Genomic DNA, 24,519 nt, shown 5'->3' with positions numbered 1-24,519 from the left:
TTTTTTTTTTTTGAGATGGAGTCTTGCTCTGTCGCTCAGGCTGGAGTACAGTAGCACGATCTCGGCTCACTGCAAGCTCTGCCTCCCGGGTTTACGCCATTCTCCTGCCTCAGCCTCCCAAGTAGCTAGGAGTACAGGTGCCCGCCACCACGCCTGGCTAATCTTTTGTATTTTTAGTAGAGACGGGGTTTCACCGTGTTAGCCAGGATGGTCTCGATCTCCTGACCTCGTGATCCACCTGCCTTGGCCTTCCAAAGTGCTGGGATTACAGGCGTGAGCCACCGCGCCCGGCTGTCTCTCAATATATTTTAATACATTTATTGCATGAATGAATGAAAGAGCAAGACTTAAAGGCTTAAGCCTAAGAAAAATAGAAGAAAATCAAGAAGAGATGGATATTGTGAACTTAAGAGACAGCAAGTAAAGGCTGGAGTGGCCATGTTGCCTGATAATTGTGAGGCAGAACTTGTACTGTGACTAGGGTTGGGAGAACCCAGAGAAGTCAGCAGGCTTCTGAGCTGCAATTTTGACTTACGCTTATTAACAAAGAGACAGCATACACAATTTCTTTTAGAGTAGTGAAGACTTGCCTAGTCCTGTATTCTTTTTCTCTCTTTTTTTGTTTTAAAGAAATGTTATATTTGAAACTTTATGTAGGGAGTAGTCATTAATGAGCCCAGTGATTTTTTAATAGCACACCAAATAGTAAATTTTCTATGACTATTTCTTGCAGACTTTGTTGATAGACATCTCATTAGACAGCTTGATTTGATTCAAGGCTATAATATAGCATGTAGAAGAAGCAAGGGATTGCATGTCACAAAAGAGAATTTCTAAATACCACCACTCTCAGGAAGGCTGATAGAAGCTGGGTAGGAGGTGGGTAATGTTAAGGTTGCCTGCCCTGTCCAGGGACTGATTCATCAGTGGTCTCTGTGGCTGGTTGAGATCAAACCATACTTTGAAAATAAAAACAGTAGAGGTCAGAATGTCATCCTATTATTAATATATAAAATCTTTCAGTACATCTTGGATGATTATTCTACCTCCACATGGAAATGGATCAGAGAATCATAAGTACAGCATCTATGAGATGTGGAAGGTGGGGTTTGGGGGACTATTCTTCCCCATCTAACTTTTCAGAATAAAAACAAATAAATAAAGAAGTAGAACCATCAAAAGCACACACATCAGTTAAATAAGTTGTAAACAGATCTCAAGATTCTATTCTCTGATGTCACACACAAAAAATATTATTTTTCCCATCATTAAGAAGGAAACAATGACCACAAAAAATTATAAACACTTTGATAGAACTCTATGAAATAATGACAATTCTATGGCATCATCTCTTCCTGGACAATGTCCTGCCTGCCTGCCAGAATGATGTACCCTCATAGTATCACTTACACAGCTTTATATTTACCAGACACAAATACTCCTTCTCTCCTAACTTGTAAAATATTTGTTAGTTATGATTTCCTTTCTGGTAACATATATATATGTGTATACTATATATGTATACATATATATGTATACTATATATGTATTATATATATATATATATATATATGGGTTTTTTTTTGAGACAGGATCTCACTTTGTCACCCAGGCGGGAGCTCAGTGGTGCAGATATAGCTCACTGCAGCCTTGAACTCCTGGGCTCGAGTGATCCTCCCATCCTGGCCTTCCAAAGCACTAGAGTTATAGGCATGAGCCACTGCACCTGGCTAGTAGTTCATATATTTGAAAATGATATTAAAGCAAACATTTTTGTTTTTTACCTAGCAAAACCATAAGTCTCTGACTTTCTGAAATTCTTTCTTTTTCTTCCCTTCTTTCCTATCACAACCTCTTCTATTTCAGAATTCCTGGAGAATGTGTCCCAGAGAAACAATTGTGAACTCTCTCACAATGTTGGTCACAGACTATAGAATACATGCTTCGCCTTCTCTTTTACTATTAAGAAATCAATGATATTGCCCAACTCTGAAAAGTTGTTAATCCAAAGGTAACATTAAAATTTTCCCAGGAATGTATTTTAGATCTACTCTAACTTTCATTCATTCAATTGTTACTTTCTTTCATTCAGCAATTATGCTGGGCAAGATATTATGTTAGGAACTCAGGATTAAAGATTAACAAAAGACAATCCTTTCCTTAGATTCTGTGGATTAGTGAGAAGACAAACATTAACAACAGATGATTACAGTGATATACAACAAGGTTAGAAGGCCCTGTAGGACCATCAGGAATGAACTGGTAGGTTCTGCTGAGAGAAATCAAGAAAAGGCCAGGCGAGGCTCATACTTGTAATCCCAGCACTTTGGGAGGCCAAGGTGGGAGGAACACTTGAGCCTAGGAGTTCAAGCCCAACCTGGGAGTGAAGGGACACCCTGTCTCTACAAAAAATTTAAAAATTAACCACATGTAGTAGTGCACGTCTGTGGTCCCAGCTACAGAAAGCTGAGGTGGGAGGATTGCTTGAGCCAGGAAGGTTAAGGCTGCAGTGGGCCATGTTCATACTACTGTACTCCAGCCTGGGCAACTAGCAAGACCCTGTCTCAAAAGAGAAAAAAGAAAAGTTTTCTGGAGAAGAAAACATTTATATTTAATTTTGAAGACTGAGTTAGAATTTACTTGGTAAATAATACAAGAAAGAGCATTCCAGAAAGGGGGAATATCAGAGTTAGGAAAAACATGGTACATCAGAGAAAATGCCAGTATATCATAATGGTAAAGCCAAAAGTCATGCATTCTGGTAATGGGGGAGTTGTGAGTCAGCTGGAGAAGGTGTTTGGAGAAACATCATGAAGGACTTGAACTGCCATATTTGCCAATAGGGAGTTTGAACTTTATCTTGAAGACCGTAGGAACCACTCAAAAAGTTTAAGCAGGGGAAAGACAGTATAAGCATTTAATTTAAGAAAGAAGAACCTAGCTTCAGTTTAGAGGCTAGATCAGATACGAAACTAGATTAGAATCTAGCTTCAATTGAGAGAACAGATTAGATAGATAGATTAGTGGTCTTCCCCTGGCCAAGAACTGGATACTGAAGGACTGGTATGGGACCAGTCTCCCAGACCCAAGTGTTAGGAGTAGAATACTAGAACTAGGTGACTATGAGGATTGTGCCTGGGAGAGATAGTGAGGTTGAACTGGGGTAGAATATCCACAGAGAACCATCAGCACTAGTCAGTGACCCAGAAGAGACAAGAGCAAAGCGTATCAGGTTGGAATACACGGGCACAGGAGGTGGCCTGAGTAAATTCCAGGGCTGAAAGCCAGCCCCTGTGATAGTCTGTTCTGTGTTCCTGGTGTACAGCTGCATATTCTTACACATATGTGTGAGCTGAATGGGTTCACTGGAAGTAGCCAGGAGGGGACAGATCAGAGGCACAGAGACCGTAAATGCTGTTGAAATTGTCCAATCAAGAAACATTAAAAATCAGAAGGTGGTAGAGTTGATGAAGAGACAGGTTTCAGAATTTGGGAGTTGCTTTTCTGGGATATTTTCCAGGACAAATTAAGAGAAAAATGTACTTCGAGATAACAAATCAAATTAATTTACAGTAAGTAGTTACTTTACATTAAACTTTGGAGTTTAGTTTTGCAGACTATCAAAGATATATACTTTTAGCTTTAACATAACTTATATGGAGACTCTCTGGCAATAGACTCAAGAATCATTTTTTTATGGACTCCATGCCCTGGTTCATAAGAAAATCATATGAATATACTGTAGGAGAATACTTATCTCCTTACTGTCTGTGGCAGGGGACATCCTCCAGGTCAGCTACACTAATTTCAAATTATGAACATATAAATTAGAAATAAGTAGGATGGGAACGCATACCACTGGCGGTTGTCATCTGACTTGTCAGGAGACCACTTGTGTCTATCCTGGTTTCGTGTGAACATAAATAACCAGATGCTATATTGAGCTCGAGCAGCTTGGCCTAGAGCCACTTCCTGCCTCCAGAAGGAAAGGGAAATGACAGGGCATTACAAGTCATAAACCGTTTAACGAGATGCCCGCACTACTCTCTCCCTGCTGGAGTTGCTCCAGTGAAGCATTGTCTGGTTCCAAAATCCAGCCATGAGAGCATCTCCTTCTCTGCCCAGTGGTTGGTTCACACGTGTCCTGAAGTGAGGCTAGTGATTGTCTGAATGTGACCAAATGCCTTGGTGTGTGAGGACTCCAAGCACTACCCAGGCAGAGATCCCTCTCCTGCAACGTCCTGGCAATGGCTGGCTGAGGTATAATGTTCCTCTTTCTCAGGTAACAGCTTACAGTAGCTTCTACACACATTGTGCTGTCCCACACAGTTGTTCCCTTCCTTGTGCTGAATTAGGACCCTTGGGAATAAGGTGACTATCCTTTGTCAGAGACCATTTAGTTCCTACCGCTGACTGTGTAGACTGGTCTCTGACAAAGGATAATTATCTTAAACTTTATTCATGTATGAAGTGTGTTCATATGAATTACAAGACTGGTGGCCAGGTTTAGGCTGAGGCAGTAAACATCTGCTAGTAGGAGCTAGGCAGGGCAATTGGAACAGCCCTTCCAGTTAAAAAGAAAAAAAGATTCTTACAAAAACAGGAACTGGCCAGGCACAGGGGTTCTCACGCCTGTAATCCCAACACTTTGGGAGGCTGAGGCAGATGAATTGCTTGAGCCCAGGGGCTCAAGACCAGCCTGGGCAACATAGTGAGACCCCATCTCTATTTAATTAAAAACAAACAAACAAAAAAACAGGCTGGGCTCGGGTGGCTCACGTCTATAATCCTAGCACTTCGGGAGGCTGAGTTGGGTGGATCACCTGAGGTCAGGAGTTCATGTTCTGACCAACACGGTGAAACTCCATCTCTACTGAAAATACAAAATTAGCCAGATGTGGTGGCGGGTGCCTCTAATCCCAGCTACTCAGGAGGCTGAGGCAGGAGACTCTCTTAAACCTGGGAGGCGGAGGTAGGAGTGAGCCGAGATCATGCATTGCACTCCAGCCTGGGCGACAAGAGTGAAACTCTTGTCTCAAGAAAAAAAAAAATTAAAATAAATAAATAAGTAAAAAACAGGGATATTTTCCACATTTCAATTTAATGAGCTCTTCGTTTTAATACTGCAATTATCTGTAAATATAAGTTCGGAATCCCTACCATAAGGGTTACGAAGAGAGGACTTTTTTCCTTTACAACATTCATTGATCTACTTATTTTGTTGTTGTTGTTTTCAGAATTAAATAGCTTTATTTTATATAAAATATAAATTGGATAATACAAAATCTATTTCTCAGTACATCTAAATTTATTTACCTATAGTAAGTAAATGTATATAAAACATAAGTAATATATCTTAAAGAATTAAAGCTACATATAAAAATAAAAAAAGTCAAGTTCATCTAAAATTCCACTATCCTGAGATATGCATCATTCACCTTTTGTTGATCATTATTTTCATGTATCTTTTTAGGAGTACATATAAAAATATACATACACATACCTATTTAAAAGATATATTATGCATTAAATATGTGTTTATATATTAAACATGTATATTAATTTATATATAAATTTTTCATGAACAGGATCGTGTCATATATTCTGTTTTTATCATGGAGACCTGTCATCCCCCCCATCCCAGACTTTCATATCCCATTTCAGTTCCTTGACCACTTCAAATGACCCATATTAATGTCTAGTGAGTCCTTTTTTATTTTATTTTGGTTTTTATTTTGAGACAGAGTCTCACTCTGTCCCCCAGACTGGAGTGCAGTGGCATGATCTCGGCTCCCTGCAACCTCCACCTCCCGGGTTCAAGCGATTCTCCCACCTCAGCCTCCCAAGTAGCTGGGATTACAGGTGCACACCATCACACCCAGCTAATTTTGTGCATTTTTAGTAGAGATAGCATTTCACTGTGTTGGCTGGGTTGGTCTCGAACCCCTGACCTCAAGTGATCCACCTGACTTGGCCTCCCAAAGTGCTGGGATTACAGGTGTGAGCCACTGCACCCAGCCTAGTGAGTCCTTTTTTAATGTTTTTATCCACATTTATATAATTCTATATAGGTCTGTTATTTCTGTTTTTGTTTTGCTTTGTTTTGTTTTGGAGACAGAGTCTTCCTGTATCCCCCAGGCTGGCGTGCAGTGGCGTGATCTCGGCTCGCTGCAACCCATGCCTCCCGGGTTCAAGTGATTCTCCTGCTTCAGCCTCCCGAGTAGCTGGGATTATAGGCACCTGCCACCACATCTGGCTAATGTTTGTATTTTTAGTAGAGATGGGGTTTCACCATGCTGGCCAGGCTTGTCTTGAACTCCTGACTTCTGGTGATCTGCCAGCCTTGGCCTCGTAAAGTGTTGGGATTACAGACGTGAGCCACTGCGTTGGGCCTAGGTCTATTATTTCTATCTATCCATCACATAAAGATTTTTAAAAATTATTTTTAAAAATGAGAACAGATTATATTATAGATGCTTTTTCTGGCATCTGGCTTTTCTCCTTCAACAGTGGCTCCTGAAGTTCCTCCAGATCTTCTATTGCTCTAGTTCCTCCCTTGGAATGACTGTGTGGTATTCTGTAGGCATACCACAATTAATTCAGCCCAACTGACGGACTTTCACTTTGCTTGCAGTCCCTGTCTCTTACATGTATCCTAACATTTTGGCACTTTATTCCTTAGGGTAGATTTCTGCAGGTTTTCGTAGTGTAGTGGTTATCATGTTTGCCTCACATAGGGTAGATTTCTGGGAGTGGGATTGGGAAGTTGATAAGTATATATATTTTAATTTTCATAGATGTTGCCAGATTGCTTTCCATAAAGGGTATAATAAATTTCAAAATTCACCCTCCATATATTTTACTATTGTCCCTTATATCTCCCCAAATGCAAATGTTAGAGTTTGTTTTAGGTTCTGCAGTTTGATGGGTGTAAAGTAATACCTCATGGTTATTCTACTTTTAATTTTCCTGACTATGAATGAATTTGAACATACTTTTACATAGTTCTTGGGCATTTAGATTTGCTTTTTCTTTGAGCTATCTATTCATATCTTTTGCTTATTTTTTCTGTTACTTTTTATTTTTATTTATCCAACCAACTTGTTTGAAAGGACTCTTTATATATTATAGGGAATTTAAATGGTGGTTTTCAACATGGACTAAAATATTCATCCCAAGAATAGCAATAAGTAAGCCAGGGCTAGCTACTAGAAAGTCCAAAACATTGATCTGTAAAACTCAGAAATAAGTGAAGTTTACCGTAGCCTCATTCCAGAGGCTAGGCTGTCACTCAGCAATATTTGGTGAAATGTATAGATTTGACAGGAGGTTTTTCACTTAGGTCGAAATAACTGTAGAAAAGTGGCCTATGCCACGTGGAAACAATCCTTTTGGTCCAACTTATCTCATGGTCTCAGGAAAAACTATCAAGACTGTCTCCAGTCTTGACATTGCAATCTTCAGAGATGAATACCACATTTACCAGAGGCCAAGCACCTGAACAATCAGTGTGCATCCTTGCAGGAGAGGCATATCATGCTCACCTTGTCACAAATATGAATCAGGTGGGCGTAAACAGGTGTTACAATATGATCCTGGGAGGTTTTGTTTTGGAGGGTGGGGGGACCTTGTGTTATGAATTTTATTTTAAAATCCACATAGATGGCCGGATGCAGTGGCTCATGCCTCCAATCCCAGCACTTTGGAAGGCCAAGGTGGGTGGATCATTAGGTCAGGAGATCGAGACCATCCTGGCCAGCACAGTGAAACCCAGTCTCTACAAAAAAAAAATAATAATAATAAAAATAAATAAACCAGGCATGGTGGCGGGTGCCTGTAGTCCCAGCTACTTGGGAGGCTGAGGCCGGAGAATGACATGAACCTGGGAGGCAGAGCTTGCAGTGAGTCGAGATCGTGCCACTGCAATCCCGCCTGGGCAACAGAGCGAGACTCTGTCTCAAAAAAAAAAAAAGTATTAAAATCAACATAGATATTAGATAAGCATGAGGAAAAGAACCATATTTACAGAGAATTAAATCCAGAGGAGTTATATATTTCCATTCATCCTGAAGATTTCGTCTGGGCATTCCTTCCTCGGCTGTCATCTTGCAGCTACTGTTTGTTGATTCATAGATGACATAGCCTCAGGAGAGCAAAACAATCCCAAGCAGCAATGCAAGGTAAGGGAGTGACAGTTGCAGGCCCTAGAGTAACCTCCCAGGAGGTGGTTGTGGGGGTGGCAGCAGCTGTCTGATCCTGGGAGCTGAGTTACAGTCCCTTCCACATGGCTGTAAATTAGGCAGGCTAATTCGCTCTTTTCTCTCATTGTTGTCTCTAAGAAAATTAAAAAGGTTTCAATGATTGGAAATGAGAGCTTGTTTTCTAAATATGGATTTCTCAGTAGCATAATATTTTAAAGCATGCAAAAATATATTTGGTTGTAGGATGCTGCCCCATATCTGTTTCTTGATGGAGTGCTCCTGGGAACCTCCTGGGAACCTCCTGGGCCTGTGAGGAGCCATGCTCCCTGGAGGGTGCTCCTGGGCCTGAGTGTAAGCCTCGTGAAGCCCAGTGCCGAATTTGTCTTTCACTGTTGGTTGAGGATGGGAATCAGAACTGGCTAGCTGTGGTTCATCTGTGCTGAGGTACATAAGGCAGGGCATGACCTAATCCTTCGAGATGAAGACCTTGCAGGCCTTTAAGACAAGCAGAAGTTCAGCAGGCACATAGGAGTCTCTATGCTCCCTCAAGCCAGCCAACTCAGAAGCATGCACAACCATGGCTACTCAGTAGGGAAGTACAGGAGGTTGGGGTTATTAAATACATGTTGGTAAGAAGCAGGCTGAGCTCTAAGCCCCAAAATATTTTTCCAGGAAAGGAAATAACATTGATAATGTTAAGGAATTGATGAAGAGGAAGCAGGGAGGTGAGGAGAGAGAGATTTTTTTTTTTTGTTTGTTTGTTTGTTTGTTTTTTGAGACAGGGTCTTGCTCTGTCATCCAGGCTGGAGTGCAGTGGTACCATCACAACTCTGCAGCCTCAACCTCCGGGGCTCAATTGATCCTCCCACCTCAGCCTCCCAAGTAGCTGGGACTGTAGGCACACATTACCACACTGAGCTAATTTTCAATTTTTTTGTAGAACTGAGGTCTCGCCGTGTTGACCAGGCTGGTGTCCACCTCCTGGGCTCAAGCGATCCACCCGACTCAGCCTCTCAAAGTGCTGGGATCACAGGTGTGAGCCCCCATGCTTGGCTGAGGGAGACTGATTCTTATTTAAACACATTCTTCAGGAAATGGAAGTAGAAAAATTAACTTGTGAAATTTCTCTTAGTTTAGAGGAATCATGGACATGGGCTAGGCCCTGATCATTTATCAGGTTGTTTTTAGAAACTCAACTTTAACCAAAATGGCATCCTGCTTCCTTTGAGGGAAAGAAGCAGAGGAGTGCAGGTGTCTGGCCTTAGCCCCTTCTCCAAACCGAGTGGCCTCCTTTGTGAAAGAGTGATCTTTTTAGTTGGATTGAAGCAACTTATACATTCTTGTGAGGGTTTGAGGTTCACAGCACACTCCAGCTGCTTAATAAGATTCTGGTCTTCAAAGGATCTAGCAAAAGTACAGCTGAATGTAATCAAAAGACCATCTATCTATTGATCATCTGTCTATTTACCTGCTGTCTATCAGTCATCTATGTATCAATAGTCTATATATTATATATTTTTTTATTTATCAATCATCTATCTATCTGAAAAAAAAAAAACCAAACTAAAACCAAACCAAACCCACACTCTTATTAGGGATAATTCCTGGCATAGCTCACTTCTTCAAACTTGAAACTCAGTAAGGTGTGTGGGTTACCTACTTAAGAACAGAATTTTTTATTGCAAACTTGGGACACAGATTAATCATATTAGTTATAGGCAAGTTGAGGGAGTTTATGTTTTTTAAAAACCTTCAGGTTTTGGCCAGGCATGCCAGATTACACCTGTAATCCCAGCACTTTGGAAGGCCAAGGCGGGTAGATCGCCTGAGGCCAGGAGATCGAGACCAGCCTGGCCAACATGGTGAAACCCCGTCTCTACTAAAAAAACAAAAATTAGCCAGGCATGGTGGTGAGTGCCCGTAGTCCCAGCTACTTGGGTGGCTGAGACACAAGAATTGCTTGAACCCAGGAGGTGGAGGCTGCAGCGAGCCAAGATTGTGTCACTGCACTCCAACCTGGGCAACAAGCAAGACTCTGTCTCAAAAACAAAAACAAAAAAGCTTCAGGTTTTGTGGGGTCTTTAAGGTAGATCCTTTTTTGGAGAGATGTTACGTTGGGATCTCCCCTGCTAGAATAAGCTTGAGGACAATGTGAAAGAAACCTCGTGTCACCCTCCTCCTCCTGTTGTACGGTGATTCTCCAGAGATCTTGTTCCCATGCATTGATTTTATACAGGAGAGACCATGGATTCTAGAGCACAGAACTTCTAGCAGAAGGACGCTACCAAGCACAGTGTGAGACACAAATACCATTGCCTGTGGGCGAGCATGTGCAGCTAAAATAGGAAATATATTGTCCAAGGAAGGAATTGTGGATGTTAAATCTCATGAATTGTCTGGCTTGAGGGGTTTAGCTGGGAGTTTGAGAGTGTGGAGGGGAATGGGGAGTGGCTGTTAAAACTGGGAGAAATAGGGGAGCTACTAGGCAATGCTAACAAAGCAGAAGCAATACTACAACTAGGTAAGGGAGAAAAGACAAAACAAATAAATATAGCTGTTACAGAAAGTAGTTAAGAGAATTAAAAGTCACTGCAAAATTAAATAAAAAATACAGGCTTTTAAATATGACTAAACATGGTAAAATGTTACAAATAGGAAGGACAAGATAGGTTAAACGTCATTAAGATAAAATAAAACCATCATACCTAAATAAGATATTTAACTATATATATATAAAACAACATAATAAAAATAATGCAATTAAGCCACTTATTTTCTCAAAATATTAAAAAAGTGAAAATTCCCTGAGTTAAAAGGGAAGGTAAAAATGGGTAACAGATAAATATTCTAAAGCTTAGCATCTCCATCTGGGGACAAACCTCCCAGGCTTCCAAGATGAGGCCAAGGGTAAGTCCACAGAGAGCTGAAGATTGAGAACAAGAACTGTGGCCTCTTCCTGCCCCTTGCACTGCTGGCTTCCCCCCATGCCCTGTTTGGTTAAGTGGTCTGTGTGTGTGGGTCTGCAATGTCTACTTATCCTTGTTACTAGCTCTCCAAAGCCTGGAATGACACACCAACAACCATCCACAGGATGCTGGACATTATCATCAAAGCTTGGACTGGAGGATAGGCTTCCAAGACACCAAGGAAAGGTGTAATGCTTTAAAATATTGCAAGTTTGAAAAACAGTGAATAGAATGACATGTTTTGGATTTTAATTCACCTTAACTCTTTTTTTTTTTTTTTTTTTTTGAGGCAGAGTCTTGCTCTGTCACCCAGGCTGGAGTGCAGTGGTGTGATCTTGGCTCACTGCAACTTCTGCCTTCCGGGTTCAAGTGATTCTCCTGCCTCAGCCTCCTGAGTAGCTGAGACTACAGGTGTGTGCCACCACATCCAGCTAATTTTTATATTTGTAGTAGAGACAGGATTTCACCATGTTGGCCAGGCTGGCATCTTAACTCTTTATATATTATACCCTCAAGTTGTCTTACTCAGTTGGTAAAATCTTGTAGTGGAAATGAGTGTAGTCTAAGCATGTTTTCCTGTAGTAGAACTATTAGCTGAGCTGTTACTGGAGAAGAGAGGGCTAAACATAACCTGGGATTCCAGATGCCCAACGTTTGGGAACACATAAATCAGTTAGAAAGGCAGTTGGTGACTGGATTCAGTGTGGGTGTGAGACAGACCCTACAATAATGTTCCCTTCACCAGTGTTTCACATTGGTTGACACATGTCAACTGGACACATGTTTTACACTCTAGTATTTCACTCCTAATGCAATGTCCTAGGTTCAGATGGCTTCCAATAATAAAGAGCCATTTGCCTGATTCAAATCTCAATAGAATTTAGGGAAATTACTTACAGCTTTTATTGCTTCATGGAAACATGCCAAATCACATCACTTCGTTTGTACATGTTGTTGTATTCAGATGGCTTTCCATATGCTGTATGTGTAAAAATGTTTTCTGGTCTTTTTTTTTTCTGGAACCAAATCTATAGCCAAGAGTTTAGTAATACGTGTATAGTTTTATGCATTTTTCAAGAGATTACTTAAAGATACATTCATGTATGAGTGATTGTTTTCTCCTCAAATTTGTGGTAGCTACTGCTCTGTCTTCACTTCCCACTGATGGTCTTGCTTCCTACTTCACTGCAATATTGAGGCAAATGTGGAAGAAACAGCACAAGCTCCCACCATCACATTTACCCACTTATGTTCATCTGTTCCCATAAATTCTGCCTTCCTCCAGGACTATTGGTTAACATTGAGTTCTTCCCTCCACCGCTTGGATACTACAGCCATTCCCCTCTCGCCTACTCAAGAACATGTCTCCAACAATCATCCTTTGTTTTTCTTGTAGCATCAATTTTTCCCTTGCCACTCAAGCATAACCATCAGTATACAAGCATGATGACATTTATCCAATCTGTAATACCCCCACACCAACCATACCACTTTTCTGCCATTCTATACTCTGTTTTGTTTGTTGTTGTTGTTTGTTTGTTTTCCCAGCAGCCAGAGTGGTTCTGTTATAAACCAGATCACATCACGTTATTCTTCTGTTAGCAATCATCTGTTGCCTTCCTATCTCAGTTAGAGGAAAGGGCAAAGTCTTAGCAATGACCAAGAAGGCCCAACATGATTTCCTCTCTTCCTCATTTGCTCTGCTTCAGCCAGACTGGACTCCTTGCTGCTTCTTGAACATGCCAGGGGTGTTCCCAACTCAGGGATATTACATTTGCTTTCTTCTGTCTGGAATGCTCTTTCCTATTTTCCTACTCCCTTACCTTCCTACAGAACTTTGCTTCAATACCACTTTCTCAGTGAGGTCTACCTTGACCACACTATTTAAAGTTGCTTCCCCTATCTGTACTCCCTATCCCCTTTCCTTGCTTCAGTCCCCTCTTATCCCCTCCAAGATTGATCACCTTCCAATATATTATATATGTTATTTATTTATTTAATCATTTTCTGGTTTTCCTCCACTAGGATGTAAATTTCATGGAGGCGGGAATGTACACCCAGTGCTCAGTAAAGGGCCTGGCTTTTCAGTTAATACTTGTCATCTGAATGAAAGAACATGGAAACCCCTAAATTTAGGAACCTTTGCTGGCATGTTTATTGCTCTATACCCAATGACTAGGATACTGTTTGACTCACAATAATTTTTCAATAATGACTTGTTGGATGAATCACAAGAGAACCTGAAAACTAAGAGAAACTGCTCAGCACCATTTCATGGCACTGAGCCAGTCATCCCCCCAACACCTCTGAGTTGGCAATCCAAGTTCTTTGCTTTTACCTGTTTTTGGCTCTGAAACGATCCTACATGAATTTGTGGTCTTCACCTTCAGCCAAGTCCTCAAATATTTCGAAAAGATGGGGTGAGCCTGGGGAAGAAGGGGAATGTGAGTCTAGAGTGGGGAAGGGTTGGAGTTACAACTGTAGGGCCAGGAATTCTGCCCTGAATTCTGACTATTGGGTTGTGAGTTTCCTTATTCATTCAAGAAATATTCATAAAATTTCATCTATGTGCTGGACACTAGAGATACAATTCGCCCATTTATCCTTTCATTTAACAATGATGAATGTTCCCCCTATTCATGCAACTCCAAGTTGTCTTCACATAGTGGCTAAGTGTTCAGATGCAGGGCTGGTACCTTGGCCCCAGAAAATGGTGAGGAAGTGAATTACAATCCCCTCCTGAACGGAGGTGGCAATCGGGACAGCTTCATTCAACTGGAAATTGTGATTCTGCTGGGTGTCCTACCTGATCCACAGGACACTATGAGCCCATAGGAATAAGTAAAGCCCCAAACTGTCCCACGTTGTAAGCCTTCTTTGAACTGGAGATGTTACCTGACTATCCTTTGATGATAAAATAATTAGATCTTGGATTCACCTGGCAGCAGTTTTTATTCCTAATTCTTTGTTGCCAGCATCTTATCTGAGCTAAAAAACTGGAAGATTGATTGACATCATTCTACTTTAAGAATTTTTGTCCTTAAAATTTGTTTTGTTTCTGGTGGTGGGATTTATATTTTTGGCCAGAAATATATTATGGATGAGAAACTTCTCTCAAAAATCCAGTAGCTAATACCGGACAGACTGCTTTGTACATAGATATTCAGCAATGATTTATTTTATTCATTGTGTGTTTTTGTATAGCAGGGAGAAAGTCTGTATTTTCTTTCCCATAGATACAATCCTTATCTGTTTCTTATTTCAGTTTTTCTCTGCTCACTGGAAGCTTATACAAAAAATGGACAAAAAAATATATAGACATAGATCCTTTCTCTCTACTGGTTTGAATGGGAAATGAGCTGGAGCTATAGGTTATTATTATTTTTTTTTTCAAAAACCTGCTTATGAAAAGAAGACAAGAGGGTGGAATAGAGTTAAGAGGGACTTTTAAAATAGGATGTGGGCAGAGCATGGTGGCTCATGCCTGTAATCCCAGCACTCTGGGAGGCTGAGGTGGACAGATCACCTGAAGTCAGGTGTTCAAGACCAGCCTGACCAACGTGGAGAAACCCGGTCTCTACTAAAAATACAAAAAATTAGCCGAGCGTGGTGGCAGGTGCCTGTAATCCCAGCTACTCAGGAGGCTGAGGCAGGAGAATCTCCTGAACCCGGGATGGGGAGGTTGCAGTGATGGCGCCACTGCATTCCAGCCTAGGCAGCAAGAGTGAGACTCTGTCTCAAAAAAAAAAAAAAAGAAAGAAAAAAAGGATGTGAGTGCCTTCACCATGTGTATGGCCTGAAGCAAGTCAGTTGAGAGGAAGAGATTCAGAATATATAGAAGAGAAAGGAAATAATTAAATAATGAACAAAGGCATGAATTAATGTGCTGAGGGAATAAGGGTGTTGGGGGCATGAGGGAGGAAGGAGGCTTGAAGAGAAGGTGAAGACTTAAAATATTCCCTGAAGCCAATAGATGGGGCTGGATGTAGGCACAGGGGAGCACTGCTGAACTCCTGGCCGAGGCCTTCACATACTCAGTAGCACGGGGACATCATATCACTTCAGAGGAACTGGAATTAGAAAGGGTCCTTGTGAAGTCCTGGCCTGTTACTTGCTATAGGGGCACTTAGGGGCGGTAGCATTTGTTATTGTTATTGAATTTAAGCATCATTTTAGGGGAAAAATATATATTTTTCTGGAGACAGGGTCTTGCTCTGTTGCCTAGGCTGGAGTACAGTGACATGATGGTGGGTCACTGCAGCCTTGAATTCCTAGTCTCAAGTGATTCTCCCACTTCATCCTTCTGAGTAGCTGGGAATAGTGATGCACAGCACCACACCTGCTTAATTTTTTAAAAGTTTGTTTTTGTAGAGATGGGGTCTTGCTATATTGTCCAGGCTGTCTCAAACTGTGGCCTCAAGTGATCCTCTACCTTGGCCTTCTGAGTAGCTGGGGGAATTTTTTTTTTTAATTTTCATTCTAAATAATTTCAGACTTAAAGTTGCAAAGCAGTATAACAATTTCTGTTGACCTGTCACCCACATTTACCAGATATTAATGTATTACTATACTTGCTTTATCACTCCTTTCATAATTCTCTTTCTATATATGTATGCAAATCATTTTTCTAATGTTTGAAAGTTGCCATATAATGACCCTTTACTTCTAAATATTTCAGTTTGTATTTCCTAAAAACAAGAACACACTCGTACACAGTGAAATTGTCAAAATCAGGAAACTAACATCAATCTAATACTATTTCCTAACCTACAGACCTTGTTCAAATTTACTTTGTTGAAATTTTAAAAAGTGAATTATTATACTTGCCACCTTTCAATAGATTGGAAGAGTTTTTTTGTTTTTTGTTTTCAAACTAAGACTATTGCACTAATATTCTCAGTAAGTCAGTGCAAAGGTCATAAGAAAGCATAGCTTATTTAAAAAAAATGAAGTTTTTAAAAACTGTATATTCAACTAGGGAAAAGATGTGGATTGATTTAAAATCATTTGCAGTGGTTATAGGAAAAGGCTCAGTCTATTTAAATAGGATTGCTAATGGGGTTTTGGTAATGGCAAAAAAAAAAAAAAGAAAAAAGATGACTGGGTCATTGTTTTTACTGTAATTTGTTAGAATTCAGGATTACTTTTAGAAAATTACTAAAGGAGGTGTAGAAATAGCAACAATCACATTTCTCATTGGTCTTGTAAAATGTGAAATTTGTATTTCTAGCATACAAAAATGTCATGATGTGTACAAAGAGCTATAAGACCTCTGCCACAGTCAATAGCCAAGGTCTGAGGGTTTAGGAGAAGGCAGGCGGCTCTGTCTTTCTATGCTGAGAGGATTATACAATTCCCCAACAACAGAAAGCAGAAAGGACGACATGGTGGATGGGCAGCTGTTTTAGATGAGAAATGACTGTGTGCTTCCCTCCTTTTGGACAGCCTCTCATAAACCCTTAGAGTCCTGATAGTGCTGCTCGTTTTAACTCCATCCCAAGGCAGTGTATAGATTCTTTTTTCTTATTTATTTAAATTACAAAGACAGTACACGTAAAGTTCTTACTCTATTGAGTCTTATGAAATTGCTGTTTTTGTAGGTTAAAATAATCAAATAAGCAGTGTAAACTAAAAATGAAATTCTAAGCCCCCCAACCATCTGAATGGACCCTCTCTTCTTGGCCAAGGGCATTCCAAAGTTAACCTAAAAAACTAGTTTAGGCTGTGTGATGAAAACGGAGAGTCAGACATGCCTCATTATACCGTCCTCCCTTTTGAAATTCAGACCCAGCTGATCAGCGTTAATATCAACACAGAGATCTCAAGACTGATAGAACAGACTCTTTAAGTCTGATAAGAAACATTTGCAATCTATTTTCTCTTAAACCTGCTACCCAGAGGCTTCATCTAAATGATAAAATCTTGGCTCCACAATCCCTTATCATAACCCAGACATTCCTTTCTATTGATTCCAGGTCTTTAGATAATAATTCAACCAATTGCCAATCAGAAAATCTTTGAATCCGCCTGTGATCTGAATGTCCTCGTGTCCAGTTGTACTGTCTTTCTGGACCAAATCAATGTGCATCTTACATGTATTGATTGATGTCTTATGTCTCCCTAAATGTATTAAACCAAGTTGTAGCCCAACATCCTTGGGCACATGTCATCAGGACCTCCCAAGGCTATGTGATAAGCATGTCCTTAACCTTGACAAAATGAACTTCTAACTTGATTAAGACTTGTCTCAGATATTTTTTGTTTTACAGCAGTAATTCCACATAGTCCAATCAGATAAAAGAGGTACAAGCTAAAGTTCAAACAATAGAAAATACATGGAACAACGTGTTAAATGGTATCTTAAATTTTGCTTACTCCCCCTACCCTTCCCAGAGGTAACCTCTGTGAAATGTCTTTGTTCTGAACACTTACACAATATCCATATATACTCCAAATGTGTAAGTAAGCTTATTGTGTATGCATTGTTTTTCAAATTATACTATGAATGTAAAATTTTTGTTATGTCAGAAAATTTGGTCCGTTTTCTTCTGGTAATAGTTCCATGACTTTCCATATGATTGTTTCATGGTTTATTTAACCACTTGCTTATTAATTCCCCTATTATATTGTTCTATTTTTAAAGGCTTTAGCTGATACTATAATGAAGATTCTAATACATATTTATTTGTGCATGTAGACAAAATTTCTATAAAACAGATTCCTAGAAATGGCATACCTGGGCCAGAGGTATACGGATTTGAAATTTTAAGTACTATCAAATTCCCTTTCACAAAGAGTTTACCCATTTATTAATTTACAGTGCTTATTTTCCTATATCTTTGCTTATTTTAGGTATTATAAACCTTTAAACTCTTATTAACCTGGTTGGAGAAATATAATATCAAGACACTTTTTCCCCCTTGATTATCAGTGAAGTCAGACAACTTTTGATAGGCTTTTTTGTCCAGTTATATGTCTCCTGTCAGTTGCCTTTTTATAACTTTTGATTTGTATATAGATTGACTATTAATTATTTGTTTTGTTTTAATATTTTGTACCAGTATTGTCTTTTAAATTTACAGTATATTTAATCATCAAGTTTTTATTTTTATTTAATTAAATCAATCAATCTTCAATTTTGAAATCTGGAATTTCATAATTTAAAATGGGCTTTACATTAAGGTTGTACTTTTTTTGTATTTTATTCTGATTTTTAAATTTGTTTTTCACTTTTAGCTCTTTAGCACATTTGCTATTATTTTTTGTATAAATGTGAAGTAAAGGTCTGGTTTTATTTTTTCAAGTAGATATTTATGCTCATACTATTTGTTAAATAAGACCTTTCTTCCTAACTGATTATAAATGCTACCTTTACTGAGTAAACTAAATTCTTATTTATGTATGGGCCTGTTTCTGGATTTTTAAATTCTTTTATTTATTTATATATTTCTACATCCATATCACACTGATGTAATATAGTTTCAAAGTATTTTTATTTTATTTTACTTTTTTCAAGATAGCATCTTGCTTTGTTGCCAAAGTTGGAGTGCAATGGTGCAATCATGATTCACTGCAGCCTTGACTTCCTGGGTTCAGGTGATCCTCCCACCTCAGCTTCCCAAGTAGCTCGGACTAGGTGTATACCACCATGCCCAGCTAATCTTCTGTATATTTTGGTAGAGATGGGGTTTTGCCATGTTGCCCAGGCTGGTCTCGAACTCTTGGGCTCAAACAATCCTCCTGCCTTGGCCTCCCAAAGTGCTGGGATTATGGGCATGAGACACCACTGTTGCGGGAAGTCAGGGACCTCGAACAGAGGGACTGACTGAAGCCATGGCAAAAGAACATAAATTGTGAAGATTTCATGGACATTTATTAGTTCCCCAAGTTAATACTTTTATAATTTCTAACGCCTGTCTTTACTGCAGTCTCTGAACATAAATTGTGAAGATTTCATGGACATTTATCACTTCCCCAATCAATACTGTTGTGATTTCCTATGCCTGTCTTTAATCTCTTAATCCCATCATCTTTGTAAGCTGAGGATGTATGTCACCTCAGGACGCTGTGATGATTGCGTTAACTGCACAAATTGTTGGTAAAGCATGTGCGTTCAAACAGTATGAAACCTGGGCACCTTGAAAAAAGAACAGGATAACAGCAATGTTCAGGGAACAAGGGAGATAACCATCAGATCTGACTGCATGAGAGCCGGGTGTAACAGAGCCACATTTCTCCTCTTACAAAAGCAAAGAGGAAAATCATCACTGAATTCTTTTTCTCAGCAAGGAACAGCCCTGAGAAAGAGAATGAGTTCCTAGGGAGAGGTCTCTAAAATGGCCGCTCTAGGAATGTCTGTTGCAGATAAGGGCTGAAATAAGCCCCTATCTCCTGTAGCATTCCCAGGCCTATTAGGAGGAGGAAATTCCCTCTTAGTAAATTTTAGTCAGACCAGTTGTCTGCTCTCAAACCCTGTCTCCTGATAAGATGTTATCAATGACCATGTGTGCCCAAAACTTCATTAGCAATTTTAATTTTACCCCAGTCCTGTGATCTCCTCTGCCCCCATTTGCCTTGTGATATTTTATTACCTTGTGAAGCATGTGATGTCTGTGACCCACACCCTATTCGTACACTCCCTCCCCTTTGAAAATCACTAATAAAAACTTCCTGGTTTTATGGCTCAGGGGGCATCACAGAACCTGCCAACATGTGATGTCTCCCCCAGACACCCAGCTTTAAAATTTCTCTCTTTTGTACTCTTTTCCTTTATTTCTCAGACTGGCTGACGCTTAGGAAAATAGAAAAGAACCTACATTGAAATATTGGGGGTGGTTCCCCCGATACACCACAACTGGCCCCAATGTGGGTTTAATCTGTATTTCCCTGATGATTAGTGATGCTGAGCATTTTCTCATATGCCTTTTGGCCATTTGTATGTCTTCTTTTGAGAAATGTCTATTCAGATTATTGTGTTTTTTTTTTTTTTCCCTTTCAGTTCTGTTGAACTTGATGCCCATTTTTAAATCGGATTATTTGTTTTCTTGCTATTTAATTGAGTTCTTTATATATTTTGGATATTAATCCTTTATCAAATGTTTGGTTTATTGAGTTTTGACAATTGGATTGACTCAATTTACCACCCCCAAAATAAGATACAGAATATTAACACGACCTTAGAAAATTCTTTCATACTCCAGGTTGAGGCTACAGTGAGCTGTGATTGTGCCACTGCACTCCAACCTGGGCTAGGCAAGAGACAGACCCTGTCAAAATAAATAAAATAAAATAAAATAAAATAAAATAAATTCTCCCATACCCCTTTCCAATCAATTCCTCCTCTTTCCAGGGGCAACCACTTTTTGATTTCCATCCCCATTAATTAATTTTCCCTGTCTTTGGATTTCATTTAAATGGAATCACACAGTATATATTTGTTGTGTCTGTTTTTCTTTTTCAGTCAGCATGCTATCTGCAAGATTCACACATGTTGTGTGTATCAGCACTTGTTCCTTTTCATTTCTGAGTAATATTCCATTGTGTAAATATACTACAATTTGTTTATACATTTTCCCATTGATTGACGTTTGAGATTGTTTCTAGTATTTGCCTATCATAAATAAAGTTTTCATAAGTATTCTTTTTTTTCTTTTTTCTTTTTTTTTTTTTTTGAGACAGAGTCTCACTCTGTCAGCCAGGCTGCAGCACAGTGTGTGATCTTGGCTCACAGCAACCTCTGCCTCCCAGGTTCAAGCAATTCTCCTGTCTCAGCCTCCCAGGTAGCTAGGACTATAGGTGAGCACCACCATGCCTGGCTGGTTTTTGTATTTTTATTTGAGATGGGTTTCACCATGTTGGCCAGGCTGGTCTAAAACTTCTGACCTGAAGTGATCTGCCTGCCTTGGCCTCCCAAAATGTTGGGATCACAGGCATGAGCCACTGTGCCTGGCCAGTTTTCATAAGTATTCTTACATAAGTTTTTCTTTTTTTGTGAACATATGTTTCACTTCTCTTTGCTAAATATGTAGGAGTGGAATTACTGGTTCATATGTAAATATGTGTTTACCTTTATACATAACTGCCAGAGAGTTTTCCAATGAGGTTGTACCATGTTATACGTTCACCAACAGTGTATGTGAGTTCTAGTTTCTCCTCATCCTCGTCAGTATTTGGTTTAGTCAGCCTTTGATTAAGCAATTTTAGTGTGAATGAAATACTGTCTCATCGTAGTTTTAATTAGCATTTCCCTGATGTCATTAAACAACTTTTTGTGAGCTTATTGACCATTTATGTATCTTCTTTCATGAAGTAACTGTTTAAATCTTTTGCCCATTTCTAAAATTGGTTGTCTTTCTGTTATTGATTTTTAGGAGATATTTTTATGTTCTGAATACAAATATATTCTTTGTCATACATATATGGTGAATATATTTTTTTCCTATATGTGATTTGCCTGTTTATATTGTAAATGATGTCTTCTAAAGAGTGAAAATTTAAAATTTTGATAAAATCCAGTCTGTTAATGTTTTATTAATGCATTTTATGTCCTATTTAAGAAATGTTGGCGGACTCCTAAGGTCACAAAGATATTTTTATATGTTTTCTTCTAGAAACTTTATAGTCCTGGTTTTTATGGTTAGGTTTATGATCCATCTTAAATTAATTTTTGTATATTGAGTGAAATGAGATCAAGGTTCATTTTTGTTTTCCTGTATAAATATTCTACTGTTCCAGAAGCATTTGTTTAAAAAAAAAAAAATGACCCATTGAAAAAAAAACCCCAAATGACCCATTGAATTTACTTGGTGCCTAGTTCAAAAATCAATTCAGCATATCTATTATTGAACTCTCTTTTCTGTTCTACTGATTTATTTACCTATGCTTATGCCTATACCAAACTCAATTATTATAGTTTTTTTTTTTTTTTTTGTTTTTTTGAGATGGAATTTCACTATATCCCCCAGGCTGAAGAGCAGTGGTGCTATCTGGGCTCACTGCAACCTCCACCTCCTGGGTTCAAGCGATTCTCCTGCCTCAGCCTCCAGAGTAGCTGGTTTTACAGGTGTATGCCACCATATCCAGCTATTTTTTTTTTTGTATTTTTGGTAGAGATGGATTTTTACCATGTTGGCCTGACTGGTCTTGAACTCCTGACCCCAAGTGATCCACCCACCTGGGTCTCCCAAAGTGCTGGGATTATAGGCATGAGCCACAGTACCCTGCCTATTGCAGCTTTTTAGTAAATCTTAAAACTCAGAAGTAATTTCTCAAAGTTGTTTCTAGTTCCTTTGCATTTCTATATAAATTTTAGACTCATCTTGTCAATTTTTACAAAAAATTGACAGTAATTTTAATAGGGATCGTATTGAATTCATATATCAATTTTGAAATAATGGACATCTTAATATTCAGCTTTCAAAGAATTGTCCATAAACATTTATTTGTTCTTCATTAATTTCCTTTAGCAATGTTTTGCAGCTTTCAGTTGGAAATCAGTTAGAGAGAGAGCAGTAGAGATAGGGAGGGAGGAGAGGGAAGGGGAGAAAGAGAGAGAGAGAGAGACTCACTGTGTTGTCTAGACTGACCTCAAACTCCTGTGCTCAAGCGGTCCTCTAGGAGGTTGGGATTTGAGGTATGCACCACTGTGCCTGGATACAATCTTATATATATATATATATTTGGAGTTTATATCAGGCAAGTTTATTTACTCAAAATGTCTTTAATGTTTGAAAACACCCAACCTTCTACAACAACTGAAAACTCTGCTGAGTTGGAATCTCGCACCGTGGTGGCTTGAGAACGTGCACGGTTGTGAATGGAGTATGGAGCGATGGCTGTGTGGGGCCACCATGCATTAGGGCCACTGAGAGAGGAAAGAGGAGGGGTGGGAGGCTGAGAGCCCGGGAGGAAGCAGTGGCTGGTGGGAGACATGGACCCCAAACCCCCAACAGGGTGAACCCAGCGCAGTCTGGGCAAGGACCCGGGGTACCAGCTGCCCCCAGGTGGCCTCCCTGTGGGGGTCTCCTCCCTCCTGAGGCCGCATCTCGCAAAAATACACAGGTGAATGGGGCGGGCCAGGCCATGGGAAGCCTCACCCCAGGACAGGAGCACTTGAGTGGAGGCCACCTGCCTTGGGGAGTCCAGAGCTGCAGCAGCCGGGAGAGAGCTGGGGGGCCAGACTCCAGCAGGGCAGGGCGTCCGTCCTGCAGGCAACGGGGGTCACTGTCCATGTGTCTGCCTCTAGAGCTGTCAGGGAGGTGGTTACTGCACCAACCCGTAGGTGAGGTACCTGCCCACCATCTAGCTGGGTTGGGCGATCTTCACCACCTGCCCATCCTTTATCCCAAAATAGCGCTCCGCGGCGTCCCCCGCCTGGATCCTGGGCAGCTGGTTCTCTCGGAGCTTATATCGGGCCAACAGCTCTGTCACCCACTCCTTGGTCGGGACGACGTACTCAGGGACTACTAGCTCGTGTTCTGTGATGTTGATGAGCAACTTCTGCTGCACAAACTGCTCTAGGATGTACTTGAGAGCCATGCCGACCAGGGACTGCTTGGCGGAGGGCCTCATGCCCTGCTGCGCCACGATGAGGGCCCGTGTGAGGCTCTCCTGCTGCAGGCGCCGGCAGGACACGTTGACGGTCTTGATGCCCACCTTGGGCTCCTCTGGAAAGAACACAAACATCTGGTCGGTGAGGTCATCATTGTGGGCCACCAGTGCGGTAAGGTCCTTGCGCCACTGCTGCCCCTCACTTGGCTTGTCCCCAAACTGGGCTTTGAACTCCTTCAGTGTGAGGTCACGCTCGTCCTAGGTCACTAGGTAGCCACGGTCATGGCACAGCTGCATGATGGTCTTACGGATTTTCCAGAGCCGGTACATCTCCTCCTGGTTGTCCATGACCGCCCTAAAATCTTACATATTTTTTACTGGATGCCTTTTTAGGGATTTGATACTTTTTAATGGTATTTTTAAAAAGCGTTATTTTCCGGTTGTTTGCTGGTGGCAAATAGGACAAAAATTATACTTTTTATATGCTCCAAGAGGTGTAATTTCACTTTTTAAATCTAGTGTTTGTTTGGGTAGATTCAATAGGATTTTTATAATCATACTGTCTATAAATAACAATAGTTTTGCTAATTGCTTTCCAATACTTACGCATTTGATCTTATGTTCTTGCTTTATCACATTGGCTAGGACTTCTCTTTCTTCTATTTTTTAATAACTTTGTTTTTTCTATTTTATTTTATGTTTTGGAGTTAATAAAATTCATGACTGGTATGTCTTGCATTATGTCAAGTTAGATTATATTTTTTCTTTTCTTTTTCTTTTTCTTTTTGATACTGAGTCTTGCT

The 24,519-nt window shown here is 40.0% G+C and overlaps 1 long non-coding RNA gene and 1 pseudogene across 1 annotated transcript in view; one reads left to right on the top strand and one right to left on the bottom strand.

The window, feature by feature from the left end:
* Positions 1 to 24,519, top strand: part of LOC111539988 — a 131,596-nt gene that overhangs the window by 14,997 nt on the left and 92,080 nt on the right. The gene's annotated exons all lie outside the window — the stretch shown is intronic.
* Positions 23,429 to 24,064, bottom strand: LOC111539987 (annotated as a pseudogene).

Source organism: Piliocolobus tephrosceles, chromosome 13, assembly GCF_002776525.5.
Source record: "Piliocolobus tephrosceles isolate RC106 chromosome 13, ASM277652v3, whole genome shotgun sequence".
In the NCBI taxonomy this organism is placed as follows: Eukaryota; Metazoa; Chordata; class Mammalia; order Primates; family Cercopithecidae; genus Piliocolobus; species Piliocolobus tephrosceles.
The sequence above is the reverse complement of the archived record's forward strand: the minus strand, read 5'-3'. Positions and strand labels throughout refer to the sequence as shown.